We start from the raw sequence: 24352 nt of genomic DNA on the forward strand, positions 1-24352 counted from the left end.
GAGATGAAGAGAGACGATAACCCTCTGAGTGTTATAAAGGAATTCAATATTTTTAAAAAATTTTTATTTGAACCTATTTTTATTTTCTCTGATAAATTATATGGTGCCAATTTGTTAAAGGTAAGAATAATCTGAAGGATACCTAACCTCATAAAAGATATTGGTGTATATTATATGTATATAAATGTGTAATAAATGTTTATGAACATAGTCTATGAAAATAAAAGTGTAAGCATTGAATGTATCATGTTTTAAAAAATAAAGATCAAACCAAAACTCTTTCCCATCCAACTTATTCCCAAATAATTTCAGTCTCAATAATTAAATGTGATGCAAATGATTTTAACATTCTTACTGAGATTTTTAAAACAAACTCAAATTATAGTGAACAACATAATAAGCCCTCATACACCTGTTATCCAGCTTCAAAAGATATCAACATATGGATAACCTTGCTTCATCTGTGCCCTTCCCAGCACACATTGGATTTTCATCTCATTTCATTCATAAATACTTACATACGTATGTTGAAGAGATAAGGCTTTGACTCTTTTTTTTTTTTTGCACATGACCTCAACAACATCATCACACCTAAAAAGTCATAAAAACTTCTTGATATCATCTAACATTTAATTAGAGTTGATATCCTTGATTGTCTCATAAATGTGTTTTGCTTACTTTGAGTCAGAACCTAAATGATCATTGGTTGATATATTGCATTTAGGTGAATTATCCCTTAAGCCTTTTGTGATAGCACAATCTCTCTCCATTCTTTTTTCTTCCTTGCTATTTATTAGCTTAAAAATAAGGTCACTTGTCCTATTGTTTCCCACATCCTGATTTTAACTAATTACATCCCACAATGTTGTTAACATGGTCCTTTATCCCTGATAATTCCTGAAAACTAAGTCAGAGCCAGAGGCTAGATAAGGCTCAGGTCAGTTCTGTGGCCAGGATACTCCATAGGAGGGGGCACCGGGATGGTTCAGTCAATCAAGAGTGTGACTTCAACCAAGGTCCTGATCTCAGGGTCCTGGGATGGAGCTTCTCCCCCTCCCTCTGCCCCTCCCCCCACCCATGTGAGCGGGTGCGCGTGTGCACGCGTGTGCCCTCTCTCTCTCTCTCAAATAAATAAATAAAACCTTAAAAAAATGTACTTCGTAGGAGGGGCTATGTAGGTTCCCTCACATCACATGAGGAAGCGCATAATGAATGCTTTTCTCTTTTTCTGATTTAGTTTAATCACAGCCCTGAGTTCAGCTGTTGTCAAAGCCTTAGCGTGGGTGACAGAGCTCCTGTTAGGTTTCCACGTCAGGTTTTCAGCAGTGGATGATCCTTGCCCAGACCCACTCCCTCCAAAATCATTTTGAAACTAATAAATATATAGCATATGATATTTTAAAACACATCTTCACATCCATGACCTCATGCGATGTCTCATTGAGTTCTACTAAGCCTCTAATTCTGGTAACTACAACATGGATAGTCTATTATTATTTTTTTCTGTATTTCAGTAAAGTTTTATGACGTTAGAGGTATGTTTTCTGAAGATGACTTAGGTTTTTTCAACTTCACCAAAACTTTTATTTGTATTTCCTTAAATTCCTTTTTAGCATTGCATGTTTACATGTTTACAGTTTAATCTAATAGTCTTAATTTAAATTTTTAACTTTGTGTTGAAGTCCCACTTTGAAACAGAAAAGGGTATAAATCCTAAGTACGCAGCACAATTATTTTTCTCATAGAAATACATCTGTATAACCGCCACTCAGAACTATAGGACATTTCCAGCATTCTAGAAACCTCCCTAGGAGCCTCTCCCAGGTAATAGCTCCCCAAAGGCCAGGGCTGATCCAACCACTACCACCGTGGGTTGATTTTGCCTGGATTTGAACTTCATATAGACTTATACAGTAGGTATATTTTTGTGCGTCTGGCTTCTTTTGTTCGGTGTTATAATGGGAGGTCCTCCGTGTTGTGTGTACGTGGTTATGGTGTGGAAGAATAAAATAGGCTGTGAAAGAAAGAATACGTGCAGCACTGATTCTGTTGAGCTGTGTGAGTGTGTGTGTGTGCTCATAAGTGTGTGTGGAGGCATTCGCCGCTTTAGAATACCCAGAATACCCAATCCACCCCCTTTTCTTTCTGATAACAATTCTGTAACTTTCATCAGGTACCCATGCTTTCCCCATGCAGCCCCCACGTGCTCAGAGAGAAGTTGCCCCTCCCTCGGCTACCAGGTGAGTCTTGTCTGACGTGAGCAAACCCCCACATCCATGTTCGGGTCAGGGATGGGCACCCAACTTAATTCAGACCCATGAGACGCAAGATTTTTGAGGAAGCTTCTGGATGGAAAGGGGAAAAAGCTTTTCACCTCTTACGAGAAAGCAACTGAAAGAGCTATCCTGCCTTCCTCTGGTTAGTACCGTGCAAGCGCATGACCGGAACTGCTTCAGCCATTTCTGCTCTCAGGAGAGGGCAGCCTGAGGGCAGAATCAGTGCCAAGCGGGGGGGGGGCAATCTGGGAGGACCCCACAGAAGTGGAGTCGGAGTCCCGCTGCAGGCAGGAATGCTGGCTTCAACTGCCTATAGCCAGAGAGGGATCCCTGGCCTGCTCGGTTCCGCAAGCCAATTAACTCTCTGTTCCGCTTAAGCCGGTTTTGTTGAGAGCTGCTACAACTCGAAAAGTTTCAGTTGTACAGACTGTGTGTACAAAGATTGGGAACGCCTGGGATTTGCTTTTTATGCTTTTCTCTAGTTTGCATATTTTCGACAATGCACCTGTTATTTTATCATCAGTAAGAACAATAAATATTATTTTAAGCAGTCCATTCAAATGCCCCACGTTGAATATATTTCTTGATTATTTATATCAGATAGTATACTGCGTTCACCACAGAATTGAAAAATCAGTCTTTTGTGCAGAACCTCAATATTTGAGATAATGATCATAATAGCACACATTTGGATAAGACTTGATTGTTTTCATGCATTTTCCCATTTGGTAATCTGAGCATATATATGAATTAGGTGAGAGAGGATGGCAGAGAACCCTCTAAGTTCGCAAAAGTGCATTTTCCTTTCCTCCCTGGCAGACACATACACGACATTTTGCAGCCTCCCTGGCAGATGGGTGAGCCCACCCCTGAGTTCAGCCTAATGGACTGTGAGCGAAGTGATATGTACCGGTGCTGGGTCCAACCCACAGAAGCCTCCCACAAATGATCTTTCTTCACTCTTTCCGTGCCTGCTGGCAAGGTACAGGGGGTTTTCACCTGAACTTTAAAAAGAGAACTTCAAGGCCCTAGAATTAGCTAAAGCCACAGATGGAAGGCACTTGGATCTCTAATTAACTTAGTAGAAGGCCATGTGCTAACCAAAAACGTCTTTGTTGGCATTTGCAAGAGCAAGAAATAAGATTTACCTTGCTAAGCTGCATTAGTCAGACTTCTCCAGAAAAACGGAACAATAGGATATGTGTATGTGAGTGTATATACAGAAAGGGGGGGGGTGGATTTTAAGGAATTGGCTCACACAACTGTGGAAGGTGGCAAGTCCAAAATCGGCAGGTAGGCTGGCAGCTGTAGTCAGGCTAAGAAAATACCTTCATAGACACATCTAGAATATTTGACGGAATATCTGGATACCATGGCTTAGCCAAGCTCGCATGAAATTAATCGTCACCTAAGGGAATGGTCAGCACTTGCAGGGATTGAGTGTAACTTTTGTTGAGGAACCTGGGTTCCGGGCTTTTCTGATAAATCCCATTAAACATCCAGTATGATAGTCATTCTATTTAGTTATGAGAATGGCCAACCCTCTCAGTGCCCTGGAAAATGGCAGGGTTGGCTTCTTACCCTTCTTATCACTACTGGATAGATAAGATTTCTGCTTTAGAGGGTTTTCCTTAGCTTTATCTAAAAAGACTGCCCTCAGTTCACTTTTCTCCAAAATAGGATATTAGGGAGAATTAGTTTTTCTTTTCTTTTCTTTTTTCCTTCATTCCCTTCCCTTCCCTTCCCTTCCCTTCCCTTCCCTTCCCTTCCCTTCCCTTCCCTTCCCCTCCCTTCCTTCCTCCCTCCTTTCCTCCCTCCTTCCCTCCCTCTCTCCCTTCCTTCTTTTTCTCCCCATTCACCTTCTTTCCTCTGCACTGTTTCTTGAAAACTGGGAGCAAAGTAAGAAGTAACATCTCTGCACCATAATCTTCCATTTTCTTCTTTTGCTCCCACTTTTTGAGGTTTGTTAATAAAAAGCATACCTTTTTCCTTACTTGACTACTGTTAGGAACTTAGGGCCAGGCTTTTTACAATGTTTTTAAGTTTTGGGAGGAGGGACATTCTGTGATCCTTCTCTATTCTGCCATCTATATCCCTAAATTCTGACCTATTGTATTCAAAAGGAAACTCCTCTGTAAAAATATGTCCGAAGAAAGGTTGCCTTGAATTGCAAAACAGACTCACAACCTAATCTAAAATAAAACCTAGGACAGAAGATAATCAAATTTGGAACCGATTTAAATTTGATTTGGAAACAAATTTAAAACATTATATACGTTTTTCTAAGCCATAGCACAAATTCCCAAAATTTTGTCATTAAAAAATGCTTTTCTTTCAATATATATCCACGATGGCTACATTAAACAATTTCTTTGTACCATGTGATAATGCAATTGCTGTTTATAAAGCTAAGTGCAATTTGAGAAAAAATATTTACCATACGGGATTTAGATAAATTCTGAAAGAGCCATGTATTTGCTAGAAGGCCATTCATTATATTGAAACTCAAATGAAAACAATGTTACTCTTAGCTAAGGCCGTCATCGCCCTTACTCACCTGCTTGTGTCGATCATTGCACAGTGCCTTATGGTAGCTGTTCCCTGTACTAGCAGAAGGATGAGCCTGACAACCTCTCAAGGTTGTCTCAAGCCTTTTGATTGTATGAATTGTGTGCTGAAAATTATATGCTGAAATATCTCCACAAAAGCTACGTCATTTTCTTTCTATCACTGTCATCTTTAATGCTACCCCAGGTTTTATATTTAAGAGCTATATCCACATTTACCTGTTCCTAAAATGCTTTAAAACCTGTTACAGGCCTTTCTTAAATTTCAATAGGAATAAAGGCAGATTTCATACAAGTAAAACAAAACTGACTATGAACGTTGCATTTTGCATGTGTGGTTATAGCTATTTATTTATTTGTTTTGCTTAATGTAAGCCAGAGAGTCTAAGATATCCATATCACATCAATTTTTAAAGAATTTTGTCTATACGTTTTCATTTTTTAAAGAAACTAACACCATAATTAATGTCTCATAAAGTAAACATCTTTGTAGGTTAATTGATAAAGCAGATTTCATCACAAAAATTAGGTTGCTATAATTAAGCTTTTTCAATAGTTATCCCTTTGTCTGCATTAGGTAACTACCATAATTTTGAAAGTAAATATTTCACCAGCTGATACTTATTAAAAAATAACTTTGCTAATATTTGGGGCTCAGAATTGGCAAAACAAAATCGGCATTGTTGACATGCCAATTTTAGTTCTTCGTTCCTTTTAAGCGCCTAGAATTTTGTGCCCCAAACTCTAGATTTGTGATGGAAAGTCCTACTAAAACTTTAGATGACCTTCCCATTAACACAGAGAATTCCTTTTTTTTTTTTTTTATTGTGGGAAGAATCCCTAACATAGTATCTACCCTCTCAACAAATTGGTAAGCGTCCAATCTATTACTGTGACTCTAGGTACAATGTTGTACAGCAGATTTCTAGAGCTTATTCAGCTTGCTTGACTGACACTGTGTATCCATTGATTAGTAACTCCTCATTTCCCCTCCACTCAGCCCCAGGCAACAACCACTCTGCTCTTTGATTCTATGAGCTTGACTATTTTAGATTCCTCATATAAGTGGAATCGTGCAGTATGTATACTTCTATGACTGGCTTATTGCACTTGACCTGATAGCCTTAAGATTCACATGTTGTTCTATCCTGTGAACTTCCTTCTCTTTTAAGGCTGAATAGTAAGTATCCCGTGATCATGAGATATCATCTCACACCTGTCAGAATGGCTAGTGTCAGAAAAACAAAACACAGTAAGTGTCAGCGAGGATGTGGAGAAATAGGAACTTTTGCACACTGTTGGTAGGAATGCGAAATGGAGTGGCCACCGGAAAACAATATGGAGCTTCCTTAAAAATTAAAATGGAACTACCAAAAGATCCAGCAACCCCACTTTCAGGTATTTATCCAAAAGAACTGAAATCTGAATCTCAAAGTGATACTAGCACTCCTATGTTCATTGCAGCACTATTCCCAGAAGCAGCCTCAATGTCCATCAACGGAGACCTTCTTTTGATACAGATTGCTTTCCTCTGTTAGACCTCAGGTTACTCCTGATAAAACACTGCATAGACACGCCATCTTTCTTATCCAAAAAGTCAGTTTTTCTCTCTCTTGTCAAGTTCTCTTAGTCTGATCTCAGAATCTTTAGTATTTTGCTTGCCCCCCTCCTTCCTTTGAGAAAAAAGATCCCCATTTCCAAAATGCAGCCTTCACCTACCCCTGCAATCTCCAAGGCAAAAGCCTCCCTGAAACCCTCAAGGACACATAGTATCTATCACCAACTGCTTTTTCGTATCTGGGAAAAGTCCAAGTGCCTTTGTAGTTAAGCTTTGTTTTATTATGTTTTTCTTTCTCCCTCTAGCAGCCTTCGACCACTAATAATTCTATTAGGTCTCTTTTAATCTTACTTTCTCTAATATATTATTCTTTATGCCCTTTATCTTGTTTCAACTATAATTCTTAAATTACTAGTTGGCTAATTCACTTAGGCATTGTCATGACTTTCCAAGAAATTTTATTGCCATGTCTTATTTTTCTTCCATCAGTTCCCAACCTATTCTAAACAATTTCTGCATTCTATTAAAACTGGCCATTCCAGAGTTCACTTGTTTCTGCTCTATCTTGTTTCATTGTCATTTTCATCCTGATCCCATACACAATGAGATTGGGATCGCTATTTCCCAGATTCCTCTGAAGCATTCTGCCTGCAGTCAGACCCCATGAATCACACACAATGCCTGGGCTGGTATTGTTTCTCCTGCTTATTGGCCAGCGCCCGCCATGAATGAGAAAGCAATCCTATATCACAGCTACAAGCACGTGGCCTGCCTTATCTGGTCTGCTTGGTAACACACAGTCTGTGAAGAAATAAGAAATTCAATTCTGCTGGCCACTACTGGCCCCTTGGATGTTTGCACACTTTTTCTTTTCTTTTCTTTTCTTTTTTAACTAGTGCAGTAATTACTTTGAGTGTTTTTTCTAATTGTGGGATTTATAAAGGATTCCAGTAAATAATTTTACTAAACTTTCCAGTGAAATTGCACAGTTTCAGGGTCAAAGAAAAAGATTTTTTCTGTCAGACACAATACTATCTATGAATCATTGTGCATTATTTATCTCTAAATTGATAATACTGGAGATCTTTTCAATGCATATCAAAAATGTAGGATATGAAATAACTTCCTCTAGTTTTCCACCAGAGACAAGATTTTCAAGATCCCTAGGGTGCTGAAAAGAACCTTAAAACTTTAATTTAGAAAAGAAGAAACACAATGAATGTCCGTCAGTAGGGTATAGCTGAAAAGGTATTAGCTACCTCCAGCTTATGGCCTGTAATGCTGTAATGTAATTAAAAGAATGAATTATATATACCAATCAATTTGAGAAATATTCACAAGGTTTTATTAAGTGAGAAAAACAAGAGACAGCCAAATAAGTATTTGATCCTACTGTTCGTAAAAAATGGGGGAAAATCTTTATATGTGCATATGTATCCAAAACAATGGTTATATATTTATTACAGATTAACTGTATTTTAGATTCTTTAAAAAGCTTGAAAAAAGCATAGAAAAATACAAAAGATTAATAGCATGGGTTCCTTTAGGTAAAGGAGAATGATGTCTAGTAAGAGAGAAATATAAGAGGCAGAGGGAGAGAGAAGAAAAAACAAAAAATGATTTAAAGTCTAAGATTAAAAGATAGCCCCTTTGTGTAAGATGAGTGCTAAGTGCTTATAGGTATATATACAGAGGTGCTCGTAGGAACGTTCACCCAAATATTGTTGCTACCACCTCAGAGAAGTAAGGTTCAGGTTGATTTCTGTTTTCCTCATGACTGTTTTTTTTTTTTACAAAGTTTGAATTCTTTTTCAGCCAGTGGGTATCAGCTATATGATTGAGAGGGCAAAATAGAGCCGTTTCCATTGTAGATGAAAAGGAAGAAAGACGTAGACGACTTTCCTGTCATCGTGGCGATTCTGTTCTGGCTGATACACTCTCATCCCTCTGGGTTGGGACCTTCCGGTGGAAGTGCAGCCGGCCTAGAGAGAGACTGCTGTGGAAAGTTGGACCCACAGGCTTCGTGTGAGGCTTGGACATGTCAGAGGGCAGGGCAGCTGCAAGAACTCTTCCCAACTTTCCTGTTGGCAAAACCACTCAATACTAGCACAGCCTCCTAAGTGAAGCCAGTGACTGCGAAGGGACTGAATCTCTCTTTCTCCAGCACGGGTGAGAGAACTGTCAACGTGCTCAGCCGCCGACCGAGGGCCTGGATGGGCTGCCGGGGTTCCGACCCTCGTCCCATGCCGGAGTTTTTGGTCTCTTCATCTATAAATCAGGCATAATCATATAACCTAGTATACAGGAGAGACGGGAGAATTAAACCTTAATATACTGCCCTGAAAATCATCCGAGCCTCATTGCAGGTGGTCAGTGTGTGAGCAACTGTGTGTGTGAGTTTGTCATTTCAGAGAGCATAGTAAAGACTTAGTTTCTTCGATTGTTATTTATTTAATTAACCATTCTTATTCAACTATTCACAGCTTACAAATCCATGTTTGAGGAGAATGGGAGTTAGAAATCACCTTAAATATTTACATTTTGAGACCAAAGCTCAGAATGTATCATTTATTCAACAAATACCAAGTCTTACAATGTCTGCATTCTATTACCTCCAGGATCAGGCTATTTGGATATAATAAAACTTGGCCTTTCTTCGTATCTCCAGCAAGTGAGTCCCAACTCCCAATCTATATTTAATCAAAGCATATACATTAGTTTACTATGTTTAAAGCATGCTCTTTCTCTATCTCAACCCTCCTTAGATTAAAAAGAAGAAATACCAAATGAGAAAACCAGCGTGAAAAAAAAATGTCCTCCAAGTTGGTGTAAGAGTAGATATTGATCACCATTCCCTCTCTTCATAGGTAACAGAGAAAAATACGCAAAAAGTCGCAAGGCATTTGAGGGTATCTAAGCCATTCCTGATCAGGAGATAAGTGGCAGAGTGTCAACTGCTCTCTTGGTCTACCATTTCTTCTTAAACTTCCTGTTAGCATCCGTACGTTCTCTGTACTCTGAGACAACTCCTTGTCTCGATATCCAGTTTAAGAGGTGCCTATTCCCCATCCACAGAAAGGCCAAAAACTTCGTATCACTACATTTGAAGTTGAAAGGGTTTTGCCCTACTTTCCACTGGCTTCATTATTCACAAACATCAGAGCAATGAACTTAAGTGGGGCCCTGATTGTTCTAGGGGTCTAGTGAGATGGGGAGTGGGGAGTGGGGGGTGGGGGTTAGTGCACTTCTCCTGCGCTGGGGAATGTGCTAAGCTAACACTTTCTGGCTTCTCTTCTCCCCTCATTCATTTCTTTTTTTTTAAAGATTTCATTTATGAGAGAGAGAGAGAGCAGGAGTGGGGGTGGGGGTCAGAGGGAGAGGGTAAAGCAGGCTCCCCGTTGAGCAGGGAGACCAACACGGGCTTCATCCCAGGACCCTGGGATCATGACCTGAGCCGAAGGCAGACACTTAACTGACTGAGCCACCCAGGCGCCCTCCCCTCATTCATTCTTACCCAGGGAGCGAGGCAGGATGTATGTGATTGTTAATTTACAATAGTGATCCTCAAACTTTTTGGTCTCAGGAACCCTGTGCACTCTCAAAATTCATACATAACCCCTAAGAACTTATAGTTAGGGGGGTTATATTTATCAATATTTACTGCATTCGAAATTAAAACTGAGAACTTTAAAGATTACTTATTTTAAAATAACAAGAATATATTCACCATATGTCAACATAAATAACATTTTATGAAAGAATGTATTTGCCAAACAAGATTGTAGTGAGAAGAGTACCATCGCTTTACACTTTCACAAATCTCCTTAATGTCTGACTTAAGAGAAGGCACATGAATTTTCCTATCAATCTTTCATAATATTACATGTATGTGGTCTCTGGAAAGTTCCACCGGACACCCTTGAGAGAAAGAGAGTGAAAATACAAATACTTTTGACCTCAGGGAACTGGACCATACTCTGAGAATCCTAAATTGGTATCCGCGGCTTGGCCCCTTGGTCCACCGCCTTTGGGGTCTGCCTTCATCTCAAGGAGAACTTTCCTTTCAGCTCTACCTCTCCACCCAATGGACGGTTCTCCCGTGCTGCCTGGCATGGAGAGGCCCCACTCTGGGCTTGGTTTAGAAGCATGCCTCACGGGCAGCATACCTCGCCTGTGCTCTCCGTCTCCAGCAGGAATAAAGCCGGAGGCGTCATCTTCATCTGCACGGCTCTTCTGCCCTTCTCTCCGTTACTGATGAATGTGGTGAGAACAGGAAGCACTTATGAGACCCCTCACACACCAATAATACCGACCGCGTTTATACCCACATGGGCCTCAGAGCATTAGCTGAGACCCTGCCTCCGTGTGTCCCCGACCGGGTGCTGGGGACAGGAAGTTCAACCCGGCCTGGGGATCCACCGAACCAGAAAACAGGAGGCATGTCTGAGCGCTTTCAGCTTGATTTAGACATCAACACCGCTAAAGAGCAGGCCGTCTTGTAAACAAGTTAAAAGGCCGCATGTAGAGGGCCCGTGGGGTTTCTGCTCCGGCAAAACCAGAGGATCAGAGCAAGCGGGGAGAAAAGAGAAACTATGGGGTAGTCGATGAACCTCTCGGGGTTTTCTGCTAAAGCCCAAAACCAATTCTTTCTCCCACTTTGCTGCACATACCAAGCAGGGTGCTCGTTTGGTTCTGACCAGCTCCGTCCCGGGTGAAGTACAAATAGAGGAGAAAGGGGCTCTGCGAGCTGCCCGCCAGGGGGCACGTGGGCCACACTGGGTTTTCAGCACCTGCTGGGCGAGCAGGGCCTCATACACACACACCGTCTCTAGGGGCTCGGTTTCTTTCTTTTTTTTTTAAAGATTTTATTTATTTATTTATTTGACAGAGATAGAGACAGCCAGCGAGAGAGGGAACACAAGCAGGGGGAGTGGGAGAGGGAGAAGCAGGCTCCCAGCGGAGAAGCCTGATGCGGGGCTCGATCCCAGAACTCTGGGATAACGCCCTGAGCTGAAGGCAGATGCTTAACGACTGCGCCACCCAGGCGCCCCAACTAGGGGCTCGGTTTCTGATTTACCATTCCTTTGTTTGCTTATACCAAATGATCTAGAGGAAGCCTAATTTCCCATTTACGCCCTCTTCTTTACACCGTGGACCAACTCCTCCCCCTTGCAGTTGTTCGCCAAGCACAGCATTCATGAGCTCCGCCCACCGCCGGTGACATTTTTAAATGGTGCTTCCATGTGACGCGTCGCAGTCCTAAGAGTCCTTAAGAAGCAATGAAACCCATCCCACAAACAGCCCCACAGACTGATGGGACACCATCAAATCCTGTTAACCCCTGCTCTGCCTGGCCTCTAGCACGCCCCGGACAGCTTCAGGGCACCAGGTACTTTTTCTTTAAGGATTTCTACTTGTCTAAGAACAAAAGCACGGCTTCAGGATTAATTTCTCAAAGTGAAAGGTAAACGTCTGGCCTGGCTCATCTTTATTTTGGTCACCATGGCACTAAAATGTTGCTGAATCAGAGATGTTTTACGTAGTTTGTCAAAATAATATCCTTCCAGTACAAGCGTTCTCCCTCTGGCAAAGCTAGATCTCAACATCAGAACAGAATGGTTCTAATGGGCTCGTGATTTACCCTCACCAAGCCTGTGAATAGAGAATTAAACTTGGCTAGTTTATCAGAAGGAAATGGAGCTTGACTCATCAATACATCTCGTGGCGCTTCTAGAAATAGGGCTAGGATGTACCGTTAATAATAAAATAGCAACAGTTCTAAATAGCTTGGCTTTTGTTTCAGAGGTAGAGCATGGCTTAACTTTGCTTTACGTCTGGCCTGAACTAATGCTCTTAGACGCAGACTCTGCTATTTACTTAATTGTCCGATAGTCACTCTTGTCAAATGTAAACCTGAGGGCCTTTCGGCTCTCTTCCATTACGATAGGTGGCTTCTTCCGGAAGCCTATACCAGGCTTTGAGGACCTCTATCTCCACAGCCCCCACCTGGGGGAGCTCCAGGGACAAGGAGCTGATTATACTTGACTATGTGCTCCAGAGAAAGGTATATGTACAAGCAGTGCTAGGCAGAGTAATACAAAACTAATTTTCATCCACCTCCTTGACCTCTGTCCTTAGCATCAATCTTGGTCCACCTCTTAAGAATGTCTTGCCATCCCAAGTATTAATGTATTTATTTAATGAATACGTACAGTATTTAATATGCGTAGGTACTATTGAAAGCATTTTACTAATAGTAGATCATTCTCTCTTCATAGTAACTTACTGAGGTCGATACAGTTATGATCCCCATTTTACAGACAAGGAAACTAAGGCACAGAGATGCTAGGATGTGACTGGCTATGCAGGAACTCAAACTTGGGCATCGGGCCCAAGAGCCTGGGGGCTTTGGGGTCTAGCCCTGCCCTTAGCTGAAGGATCCTGTCCTGGAGTATTTGGTAGAAATGTTCAAGAAAAACAACTGCATTGGTCTCCGCACATCCCAACCTTTCCTTTTGGAAACTAAACACTGCTTCCCCCTCAGTGTGTATGTAGCTCTAAATGTCTCCCCCAGAATGCCTGTTCCTTTCCTTTTCCCAATGTTCCCTTCACCTAAGATAAATGCAAATGGCCACCAGCACACAGGGCCTTCCAAACAAGTAAAACATTTGTAACTTCCACAGACCTTCCCACAGGGGAGATTATTTAAACTGGTGTAATTCTCCAAAAGACACAGATACAATGTGCAACTTCCCACTCTTAATTCCAACGTCTAGTTGAAGCGCTTGACCGCCCTCCATGTCACGGAACTTTGATGACAAAAATGGAGACCATTACAATCCTTCAAATGTTTCTCTGTAGGCATATTCAAAGTATCCTTCACCTGTTGGTCTGAAGTGTCTGGCTTGCCCTGCCAGAGCTGAGGGCTGAGTTAGTAACCTGAACAATCCTTTCAACCCCTTTATCTGGTAGACCTTCAACCCAAATAAACTCCAAGGGTATATCAACAGCTATGACAAGGCATTAACACTCCCTGCTACAATATGCCACTGGTGTCCACCTCGATTCTATTCCTGTGAGAGAGACCCAGGCCCATGTGTTGACAACATGCAAAGTGGCCCACTCAGGCATTCTGCTCCAAGGGTCGGCTCACCTTTTCATGCCTCCTGAGGTCTCCAGGGAGATACACTCCAAATACCACCACCACCCCACCACAAGGTAAGTCTGATTTAACAATCAAAGAACTTCAGAAGCCTCTCAGGAGTTTTTAGAAGAGCATTTTTATTTAGATACACCAATTCAGGCTGGGGGGAAATAAGTGAATTCAATACCCAAAAGATGAGTTAAAATTGAAGTCTGGGTTAGTTGGGCATTTACAATACATCAATAATAGCTGAGTGTTTCTGTAACACATGAGAGTTGCATGCATTTAGGGTGAGAAGTATTAACAAGCTCCTGGACAAATTTTGATGAAATTTACACTTCTATAACTGATCCAAACCCTTTATGTAAAAAAAAAAAAATTAACCAATTTAGCTGTCAAACATAAAATATTCATTTTGTAATTCATATAAGTAATGATCTCCAGCACACAGCCTAGTTTAATTTTCTATGTGAATTTCATTATTTACATTTTCTTCTTCCCTAGTTGCAGGCAAGATTGTGACAGCTGTCCAGAGGCCCCAATTAAACACCTAAACTGGTCCCTATTATACCCACTAAAGCACTTAAAAATCACCACCTGAAAACAGCCTTCACTAAACAGCTACTGAACGCATTCTGACGCTTCCCATCACCAGCCCTAAAAACCCACTCACACATGCACGCAAGTTAAGAACCGTCTATTCTAATAAGTAGGGAACAAAAGACAAGCAGATCAAAGTCATTTGGGGTCCCACTTCTTTATTAAAGAAAAAACCCACACATCTCTCTGATAAGCATGTTCTCTGGAGAGATGTTTCTCCTAGAACCCCAGTGTATCCATTCAGTGGGCGTGTGGGTGGTTCTGGTACATGTGTCTCCTCTCAGACTGCCCAGCCTGCACTCAACAGCCAGGGTACATTGCCATGGGGCACCTCTCTCGGGCCCTGAGACACACTCTTGGAACTTAGAGACATGCTCAGCACGGATTCTGTTTTGGGGCTCACAGGGTCTTTCATGTTTAATTTCTTCATGACTGTGCCCTGACTGGCCGTGGCAGAGCCAGCTTTCACCTGCACCAGAATCATAAACTTCTACTTACTCCATACAATTTTTAAAAATCAAATAAATGCAAATTTTAAGGGTATACTGAAAGACCATTCCACCCCAAAACAAAATGATCTTACCAAGATCATGAAGTCTCACTGTGTTTTCCTTCCAAAGCTGATGCGATGAGACCAGATGAAGGAACCTTGTTGCAGGCAGATCTCAAAAAAGCATATAAAAGCCCGTGATCAGAAGAAGTCAAGCAAGGCACACCATTTGTTATCATCACAAAGGGGTCGTTCTTCAAAATCCCCTTGCTCTTTTTTTACAAAACAGAAGGAAGGTTATTCCCATCTGTCCAGATAAAACTGTGTCCATTTTCTCAAATGGAGATTTTGAATTGGGATCCCAGGCAGGCTTTGTTTGATGGGTTGGCTGGGTTTTTTATTTGCAGAAAGCTTTTAATACTCTAAGATCCTTGGTTTTGTGAGTCAACGCTAGTTGGTAGGAATATTTTGCAGGCATGAGTTAGGGTTGCTCAATATTCTGAGGGGGCTGAGGCAAGATTGGTAAGGAGATACCGGTGGGTGAGGTGAGCAGAGTTGGTGAATAATTGTGTCTTTCCAGTGACTGATTAGATTCTAGTGGGTGATTGATCTGGATTATATTTGTTGGATGAGTTGTGATGAATGGATTATGCAAATTACGTCTTTGACAGTCTTCTAACTTTGGAGACCATTTCCAAAATTTGCTGGAAACCTTTGCTTTATACAGTTTCCTCCTCCCTCCCTCTCTCTCTCTTTATCTTTCTCTCTCTCATGCCCTTTAACTAAATGATATCCAAAAAGTACATGGATATTTATGAGCCCTTTCTTAAGACAATTTTGCATTTATTTCAAAAATTTTACATACAAGGAAAGATGTTGATTTATTTAAATTAGTGAAAGAAAATTCTGCAGAGTACCCACTTCAACTACAATTCCAATTACTTTTTTCCTTCTGTCATCACAATCATTTGAAAATTATAGAAGTCTCAGCACCAAAGTTTGCAAACTCAAGAAATAGAGTATTTTCAAGAACACATGCTTTAAAAATAGAAACAAACATTCCTTTAAGCCACCTCATTTTAAAGGTGATACAGATGGTCCAAATATATTATTTAGAATTATTATTTTATGGTAGTAGCAAACACATATTGTGCCACAGTACTATCCCTGATAAATTGCTTTCCAATAATAAAAAATTGTTTTATGCAAAGACATATATAGTATTGGTTCTACTGAACCTTCCGGTGGACACAAATTCTATCCTTCCCGTAGACCTGTACTATTACCTAATACAGCGACCACTAGTCATACCTGCCTCTTTAAATTTAACTTCAGTTAAATTAAAAATCCAGTGCCTCAGTCACACTAGCCACATTTCAAGTGCTCAAAAGCCACATGTGGCCGGTGGCTACCTTATTGGACAGTACATTTTATAGAACATTTCCATTGCTACAGAAAATTCTACTGGACAACACTGCGTTAGTTTCAACCATGAGGTCTTTTACGTTAGAGACCATGGCTATTTTTCAATAGAGATAAAGCAATTTCATGAGACCAGAACATTTAGGACTAAAGCATTCAAAGTCCAATGTGCTCATTCCATTCTGCAGTTACATTTTGATTTAACAGTTACTTAACCATACTTCCTGTCTCCTCCTTAAGCTGGAAGCTTCTTAAGGACAGGGACTACTTATCAAAAACCTTTATTCCTTTCCCTTACCTCCCAGGTTAGTACTAAGTGCAAGACATTTTCTTTAAAAAAAAAAAAATCTTGAATTGAATTAAAATGTAAACTAGCTTATCTGCTTACTTATTCTAATGCTATGCCCTGTGGGCGCTAAAAAATTCTTGCTAGTTGACTAACCCGAAAGTCTCAATGTAGGAAGAATCCTCATGATCCTTCCAGACTATTTTCCCAAATCTATAACAACAAGCCTTACAAGAGAGGCTGTGGTTGCTTAGTGAGGCAAAGGCGTGACCACAAGCTTCATGGTAGTGCTTCTAGCAGGTAGATTACCTTTCGCTCCTACCGGGAGCCGCGGCCCGGAGGAAGTTCAAAAACCCCAATCTCACGATTGAGAAAACGGAGCCCTTGTTTGTGGACCCCAGTGAGCTTACTCTTAACGGTGCAGTCTGGCCCCAAGAAAGTTCTCAGCTTTATCTCAACTAATCATTTTTCTTTTTTTTTTAAGATTTTATTTATTTATTTGACAGAGAGAGAGAGAGACAGCCAGTGAGAGAGGGAACACAAGCAGGGGGAGTGGGAGAGGAAGAAGCAGGCTCCCAGCAGAGGAGCCTGATGTGGGGCTCTATCCCAGAACTCTGGGATCACGCCCTGAGCCAAAGGCAGACACTTAACGACTGAGCCACCCAGGCGCCCCTCAACTAATCATTTTTCTAACCCTGGCAAGCATTCTAAAAATATTTGTTCATTCTACAAATGGATATTAAAAAACCTCTCTTGTACAGAAAGCATCGTGATTGACCGTGGAGACAAGACAGAATAGGGAAGGTAGGTAACCAATCAGTAGCACTCCAACATATCATCGAAACAGGTGAAACGCTCCCACGGAGCAGGACAGCGTGGTCTGATGAGGGATTACAGGAAGGAGGGGAAGGATCTCAGAATCCACGACGGGGAAAGACATGTACCTTGAGTCCAGAAGGATGAGAAGAGTTTGCCATGCAAAGAACCAGGTGGAAGAAACAACGAACGCCAAGGCATTGAGATCGCCAGAGTGTGTTTTGGTAAAGAATGGAGAGCGGGGTCACCTGGATGGCTCAGTCGTTAAGTGTCTGCTTTCGGCTCAGGGCGTGATCCCAGAGTTCTGGGATCGAGCCCCTCATCAGGCTCCCTGCTTTGCTGGGAGCCTGCTTCTTCCTCTCCCGCTCCCTCTGCTTGTGTTCCCTCTCTCACTGGCTGTTTCTCTCTCTGTCAAATAAATAAATAAAATCTTAAAAAAAAAAAAAAAAGGAATGGAGAGCCAATCAGTGCAGCTGAAGACATCATGGAGCTAAGTGGCAGGAGGTGAGGGAGGCCGTGACCATCTTTGACCATATCATGGCCAGCTTGTGCGTGACCTTACCAGCCATGACAATCAGTGGGGATTTTATTTCAAGTGCTTTGAAAAGCCCCTGAAATGTTGAAATATAGAGACTGAGTGAATGAATGGATGAGTGAATGAATGATTCCAACTACTTGATCCTCAGGGGCAAGAGTTTTTTAAATGGAAGGAGTCTGCATTCCTCTCTTCTCATCTCTCCTCTTTCCTGTGCATCGTGACGGTGATCTATTTGACTGACTTTGGAGCAGCCGCCAAGACAGCTATAGAAAGAAAGCAACATGAACTGGAAGCCTTCCCTGACCCCTTCAGGCAGAATCAGGCCTTCCCTGCTCTGTGCTCCTGCACTGCTTAGCACAGTCCTCTAGGTAACCGTTACTACTTTGAATTGTAAGTATTTTCACAGACTGTGAAGACGGTGAATGCACCTCCAAACAGCACTTCTGGCACGGTGCCCAGCACACAGTGGGCCCTCAATAAATGCTTTCTGGGTGAGTAAAAAAATGAGAAGGAAAAGATGGAGGTCTTCTTAAGTAAATGCAGACTCAGAACCAAGTTTCTATGCTAATTAGTACCAAAAGAAGATTAATTTACTGTCTCTGTAATCAGCTCCTCTGACCTGATTATGTGTTGGAGTCCTGAGGTTCTCTGCAAATATTACTATTTATGCAGCATGTAAATTAAGACAACTCTTAGAAAACTGAGAGGTTTGAATTCCCCTTCTGTAATACAGGTCTTCTCAATTAATTCAAAGTACCCTTTTGTAAATAATAGCCCGAGAAGCGCCAAGGCTTCCATCAAGCAATTCCTACTCCGTGTCAATGCTAATACTGTCCTCTATTTACTCAGAGCGTGGTCTTTGATGCTCCTATCCATGGGAAGTAGGCAAGACAAACAGTCTGATCCCTATCTCACCAATGAAAATACAAGCCCCCCAAAAAAGAAGATCCATTTAAAGTTACACTGCTTGTATGTGGAGAAGACAATGACACTAGAATCCGTTTCCTAAGACTTTCTTCTTCCTCTTACACCACAATCCCTGGATCAGTGGTTCTCGAATTGTGGCTCTTCGCAACTGGCAGCAGCAGCCATCTCTGGACCGTGTTATAAATGTAAATTCTCAGACCCCACCCCAAACCTATAGAATCAAACCCCGGGGGGGAGCTGGGGAGATAGTGGTTCGAAGGAAGGGGAGACAAGGAGGGCCAGCCGTGTTTTGACAAGCCTTCCAAGTAATGCTAATGCATACTTAAGTCTGAGAAGCACTACTTTAGGCAATCTGTTGTTTAAAAAGATGAATAATTTAAAAATTGATTTAAGCCATATGCAGTTTATTTCATGTAGTACAAAATTGCTTAAATTGAAGTTAAAATCTTCCCTGAACTATGAGAAACAAACTGAAGACTTCAGAGGGGAGGGGGTGGGGGAAGGGGATAGACTGGTGATGGGTAGTAAGGAGGGCACGTATTGCATGGCGCACTGGGTGTTATACGCAACTAATGGAGCATCGAACTTTACATCGGAATCCAGGGATGTACTGTATGGTGATTAACATAATATAATAAAATTAAATTAAAAAAAAAATCTTCCCTGAAAATTGGTATATATTCATTACCAATTCATTATTCATTGTTTTGTTACACTGTCACATAAATTCTGGGTGTGCAAGGATGTAAAATTCTTGCTTTACATAATACTATTGAGCATTTTGTTGCAACTTCCCAGGTACAGTCAAGCTTGAATGAAGTAACTGATAAATTAAAAATTGCTCTTCCACTCCATCTGCTCTCATTAACGTTAGTATCAACTGTGGTGCACACAGCTTGACCGTCAAACTTCTAAAAGGATGTAGCAAAAGCTATATTACAGAGTCCATTGCAGGAAAAGATGCTTATTGGTTCAATAGTGAAATAAATGGAGAAAGGTAATGCAATTTTCCATCAATGTGACTACTAAAACCTTTGCTGAAGAAAGTCACTCAAAAAAGAAACTTGGCAGCTTTCCCCTGGAGGAGTCTGCCCAGTCTTCTGAGGGCGACTACGTCCCTGACTGATCCCCGAATGATAGCCTTCAAGCAACTGAGAGCTAACCACAGGTCTATGAAAGGGTATCAGATAGATTCCACTTGTAGAGATGGAGGCAACATGTGCTACTAACACGTACAGCAGAATAAGCCATTGAAATTGTGTAGGAAACGGAGCAAATATTCTTCCAGTGAATTTCAGATACCAAATATTCTTAATTTATAGAAAAGGTGCTTAAAGGTGGTATGTTAATGATCCTGATTTTATATTTCCAAAGAGTAGGCTCTCCAGTGTGGTTGCACTGTAGCTGTTAGTGGTCTAGGTTAAAAAATCTTAGTCTTCCATTGAACAGATTCAGCCTCATATGCCTTGTTTGAGCCATTGCATTTGCTTTGCCCTTCATCTCGTCTTCATTTATGTTCCCTCTCAGTAAGTCTACATATTACCACAGACTTGACTTCCTCAAAATCACATTTCCTATCACTTTCTTTCTTTAGAACATTCTTCAGATAAATGCTGCCTTAGGAATAAAGTCCAGGTGCCTTAACTTGGCACACTAGGTTTCTTATGTTATGGCAGCATTTGACTTTCGAGCTTCAATTCCCCCATTCACCACATCTTGACAATTTCTCAATACATGGTGCCATTTATAAAAAAAAAAAAAAAACTTAGTCTTCATTTCAAACCTTAACTCCTTTTTTTTTTAAAAAGTGATTCAAGGGGCACCTGGGTGGCACAGCGGTTAAGCATCTGCCTTCGGCTCAGGGCGTGATCCCGACGTTATGGGATCCAGCCCCACATCAGGCTCCTCTGCTGGGAGCCTGCTTCTTCCTCTCCCACTCCCCCTGCTTGTGTTCCCTCTCTCGCTGGCTGTCTCTATCTCTGTCGAATAAATAAATAAAATCTTTAAAAAAAAAAGAATTGATAAAAAATAAAAATTAAAAATAAATAAATAAATAAATAAATAAATAAATAGTGATTCAAGTAAGTTAGTCCAAGAGGGAAAGAGACCAGCATGGAACCCAGACACAATTCACACTATTTTGGAACTGGTAAGCCAAACTAAATATTATGGGCTTTTCACATTTGGCTATTAAATGGCCTCCTTTTAATCCCCTGTCTCATCTTCTACTCTCCCCTTAAATATAAGGGATTTCAACAAGCAGTTAATACTCCTTGATCAACTTTGGAGATTCTCCAGTCTCCAAATCATTTTCATGGTGGCACACTGCATTCTGGGACAGGTTATCAATTCTGTGTCCTAATAACAGTCTTGTCCTTTTCCATTCTCAACATTTACTCCCTTTCTAAGGGGAATTGATCCTAACCATAAGGTGGAAAACTATTTGGGGAAAGTGTCTAAAGGGTCTGAGTGTAGATAAGCACAAAATTTAGGCTACAATAAAGATATGAGATTACCTGAAGCCTAAGTTATTAACACAATAGCTAGGATGAAGTTAGCCATCAATTAAAGCTTGAATGCGTAAAAATATTAATAGTTATGTCTTTTATGATGACATACTTCGGTGTGCCAGGCCCATTTCTAAACAGTTGACCGAAGTTATCTCATTTAACCTTTACAAAAACTCATCCTAGATAGTGGCATCATTCCTATTTTACAGTTGGGAATCATTTCCATCATTCCAATTTTACATTCTTGTTTTCAGCTGAACTGGGAAAGAAGTCATGCAATGACAACCATAACCAGACTTTTTGGGAGAAAGTTCAAACCCAAATCTTCCGGACAGTCTGTGCCCCGTTTACAAGACACAATGACTGACACTCAAGGGCTCCTTTACCCATAACAGAATGATTGGAGGAGCTCTTCATTAACAAAATGTCTCTTACTGGGCCCTGGTAAAGGCTACGTTATTGCCAGCTCTGAAGTCTCTCCTCGGGGTCAAAACCTTGCATTCTAGATGCTTCAGTGCGACTGTTTCCCTGCGATGAGACCAGAAGACCCAAGGTCTGTCTTGGATTGAAAGCAATAATCAGTAAATTTCCAGAGATAGAAGGAGCTAGGAAAGGCATGTAGAAGGATTCCTGAGGAAGATAGCTGGCAATTGAGGCTGAAAAAAGCAGTGGTCATCATGAGAGCAGAGGATTCCTGAAGGAAAGGAGAGTCTGGGAGGGCAGGCTTCAAACTCACTTACTTACTTTGACTTACTTTGACATTGTGCTCCAATTCAGCAAAACTGCTAATATTTATTTGCAAGATTAACCACAAGAATTCTCACAATATCTAACTGTGGTGCTGAACAACTTTCCTGGTAATCAACAAGGTTTGAGTGTAAAAGGCAATAATGCATCAGGAGAATTACACAAGAGAAGAGAATGAATTCTCCTTTAACATTTTTTGTCTGGGTATTTCCTATTTTCCAAATAAGAATCAAATAAAGCCTAATCTAAGATAATTTTAACCAGGGTAACACTGTATTCATTTTGCTCACATCAGCAGGATAAAAGTTCCCAGAGAAGAAAAATGCCCATCCTAAACAAACTGTGGATTTTTTTCAAGAAACAAAATTATTAAATCTCCCTTTGGAATACTATTGTCTTTTAGAAAAAAAAAATCTTTTATGGTACTGAAACAACAGGAGTCCAAGAAAAGAGAATGCCACAATTAATCCATTCCTTTAACAAATGTTTATTGAACACTTTTTATGTGATAGGCACTGAGGGAAATAAGAAGATGAATAAGAACACCTACTCCAACAGTCTATTTGAGGACATGCATACATAAACAATTGCAAAACAATTCAACAGAGGCTGTAATGAAGGTTTTTATGAGGCCCCACTGGAACGCAGAGAAAGGAGTCATGCATTTAGCCTGTCTCAAAGAAAATTTCACCAGAGAAAGGACGTTCAAGTTACTTCTTGAATGGAACAACCCCACATGCAAATTTCCAAAGGCAAGACAATATGTAGCCTGTTTGGGAAACAATGAAATTCCACATGCACGCGGAAGAAGGGGTTTTTTTAACTCTTCAAAGCACTTAACGTGTATTAACTCATTTAATCCTCAAAATACCATCCAAAATAACCTAAATTTTACAGATGAGAAAATTGAGATTTAGATAAGTTAAATGTTATGTCCAAGGTTTTCATTTAGGCAAAACTAACATATAAACCCTGATAGCTAGATTCCAACATTTTTTTTATTAATAATATATAATGGACATATTACATTGTGTAAATTTAAGGAAAATATGTTGATTTCATACATTTATGTATTACAGTGTGATTACCACCATAGTATTAGCTGACACCTCTATCATATCACATCATTATCATGTCTTTTTTCGTGGTGGGAAAAATTAAGATCTAGTCTCTTAGCAACTTTGAAGTTCTTAAGGCAAAATTGTTAGCACATAAATGTATAAAGTAAATATTAACAGAACTAAGGGGAGGCATAGAGAGCAATACAATAATAGTAGGGGACTCTAGCACCCACTTACATCATTGGATAGATCATCCAGACAAAAAATCAACAAGGCAACATTGGCCTTCAATGACGCATTAGACCAGATGGACTTAATAGAAACAGAATATTCTACCCAGAAGGAGCAGAATGCTCATTTTTCTCAAGCTCACATGTAACATTCTTCCGGGACCAATCACATATTAGGCCACAAAATAAGTCTTAATAAATTTAAAAGGATTGAAATCATATCAAGCAGCTTTTGCAACCATAATGGTATAAAACTAGACATCAATCATAAGAAAACTGGAAAAAACCCAATTATGGGGAGACTAAACAGCACGCTACTGACCAACAAGCTGGCCAATGAGGACGTCAAATGGCAATTCAAAAAATACTTTGAGACACATGAAAAGGGAAACACAGCAGTCCAAAATCTTTGGGAGGCAGCAAAAGCAGTTTTAAGAGGGAAGTTCATAGTGATACAGTCCTTCCTCAAGAAACAAGAAAAATTGAAAGTAAACAATTTAACTTCACAACCAAAAGAACTAGGAAAAGAAGAACAAATGGAGCCCAAAGTTAGCAGAAAGAAGACAATGACAAAGATCAGAGCAGAAATGAATAGAAAAGAGACTAAAAATACAATAGAAAAGATCAATGAAACTAAGAGCTGGTTCTTCAAAAGAATGAACAAAATTGACAAACCTGCTAGACTCACCAAGAAGGAAAAAAAGAGAGAGAGAGAAGGCTCAAATAAATAAAATTAGGAATGAAAGAAGTTACAACTGATACAACAAAAATACAAAGGATCATTCAAGACTACTGTGAACAATTATACACCAACAAACCAGACAACATAGAAGCAATGGATAAGTTCCTAGAAATATACAATCTTCTAAGACTGAATCATGAAAAAATAGAAAATCTGAATAGACTGATTATTAGTAAAAAGACTGATCAGTAATCAAAAACTTACCCTAATAAACAATAGTCTAGGACCAGACATCTTCACTGGGCAATTCTACCAAATATTCAAAGATGTAATAGCCATCCTTCTCAAACTCCTTCAAAAAACTGAAGAGGAGAGAATGCTTCCATATTCATTTTTACAAGGTCAGCATTTACCCTAATACCAAAACCAGACAAGGATACGAAAGAAAGAAAGAAAGAAAGAAAGAAAGAAAGAAAGAAAGAAAGAAAGGAGGGGGAG

General features: G+C 40.4%; 1 pseudogene; it reads left to right on the forward strand.

Annotated features, from left to right (window-relative positions):
• The first annotated feature begins 10729 nt into the window (after positions 1 to 10729).
• The window catches only part of LOC117804211, a 21454-nt pseudogene continuing 7831 nt past the window's right edge, over positions 10730 to 24352 (forward strand).

This window comes from Ailuropoda melanoleuca, chromosome 10 (genome assembly GCF_002007445.2).
Source record: "Ailuropoda melanoleuca isolate Jingjing chromosome 10, ASM200744v2, whole genome shotgun sequence".
NCBI classification, from domain to species: domain Eukaryota; kingdom Metazoa; phylum Chordata; class Mammalia; order Carnivora; family Ursidae; genus Ailuropoda; species Ailuropoda melanoleuca.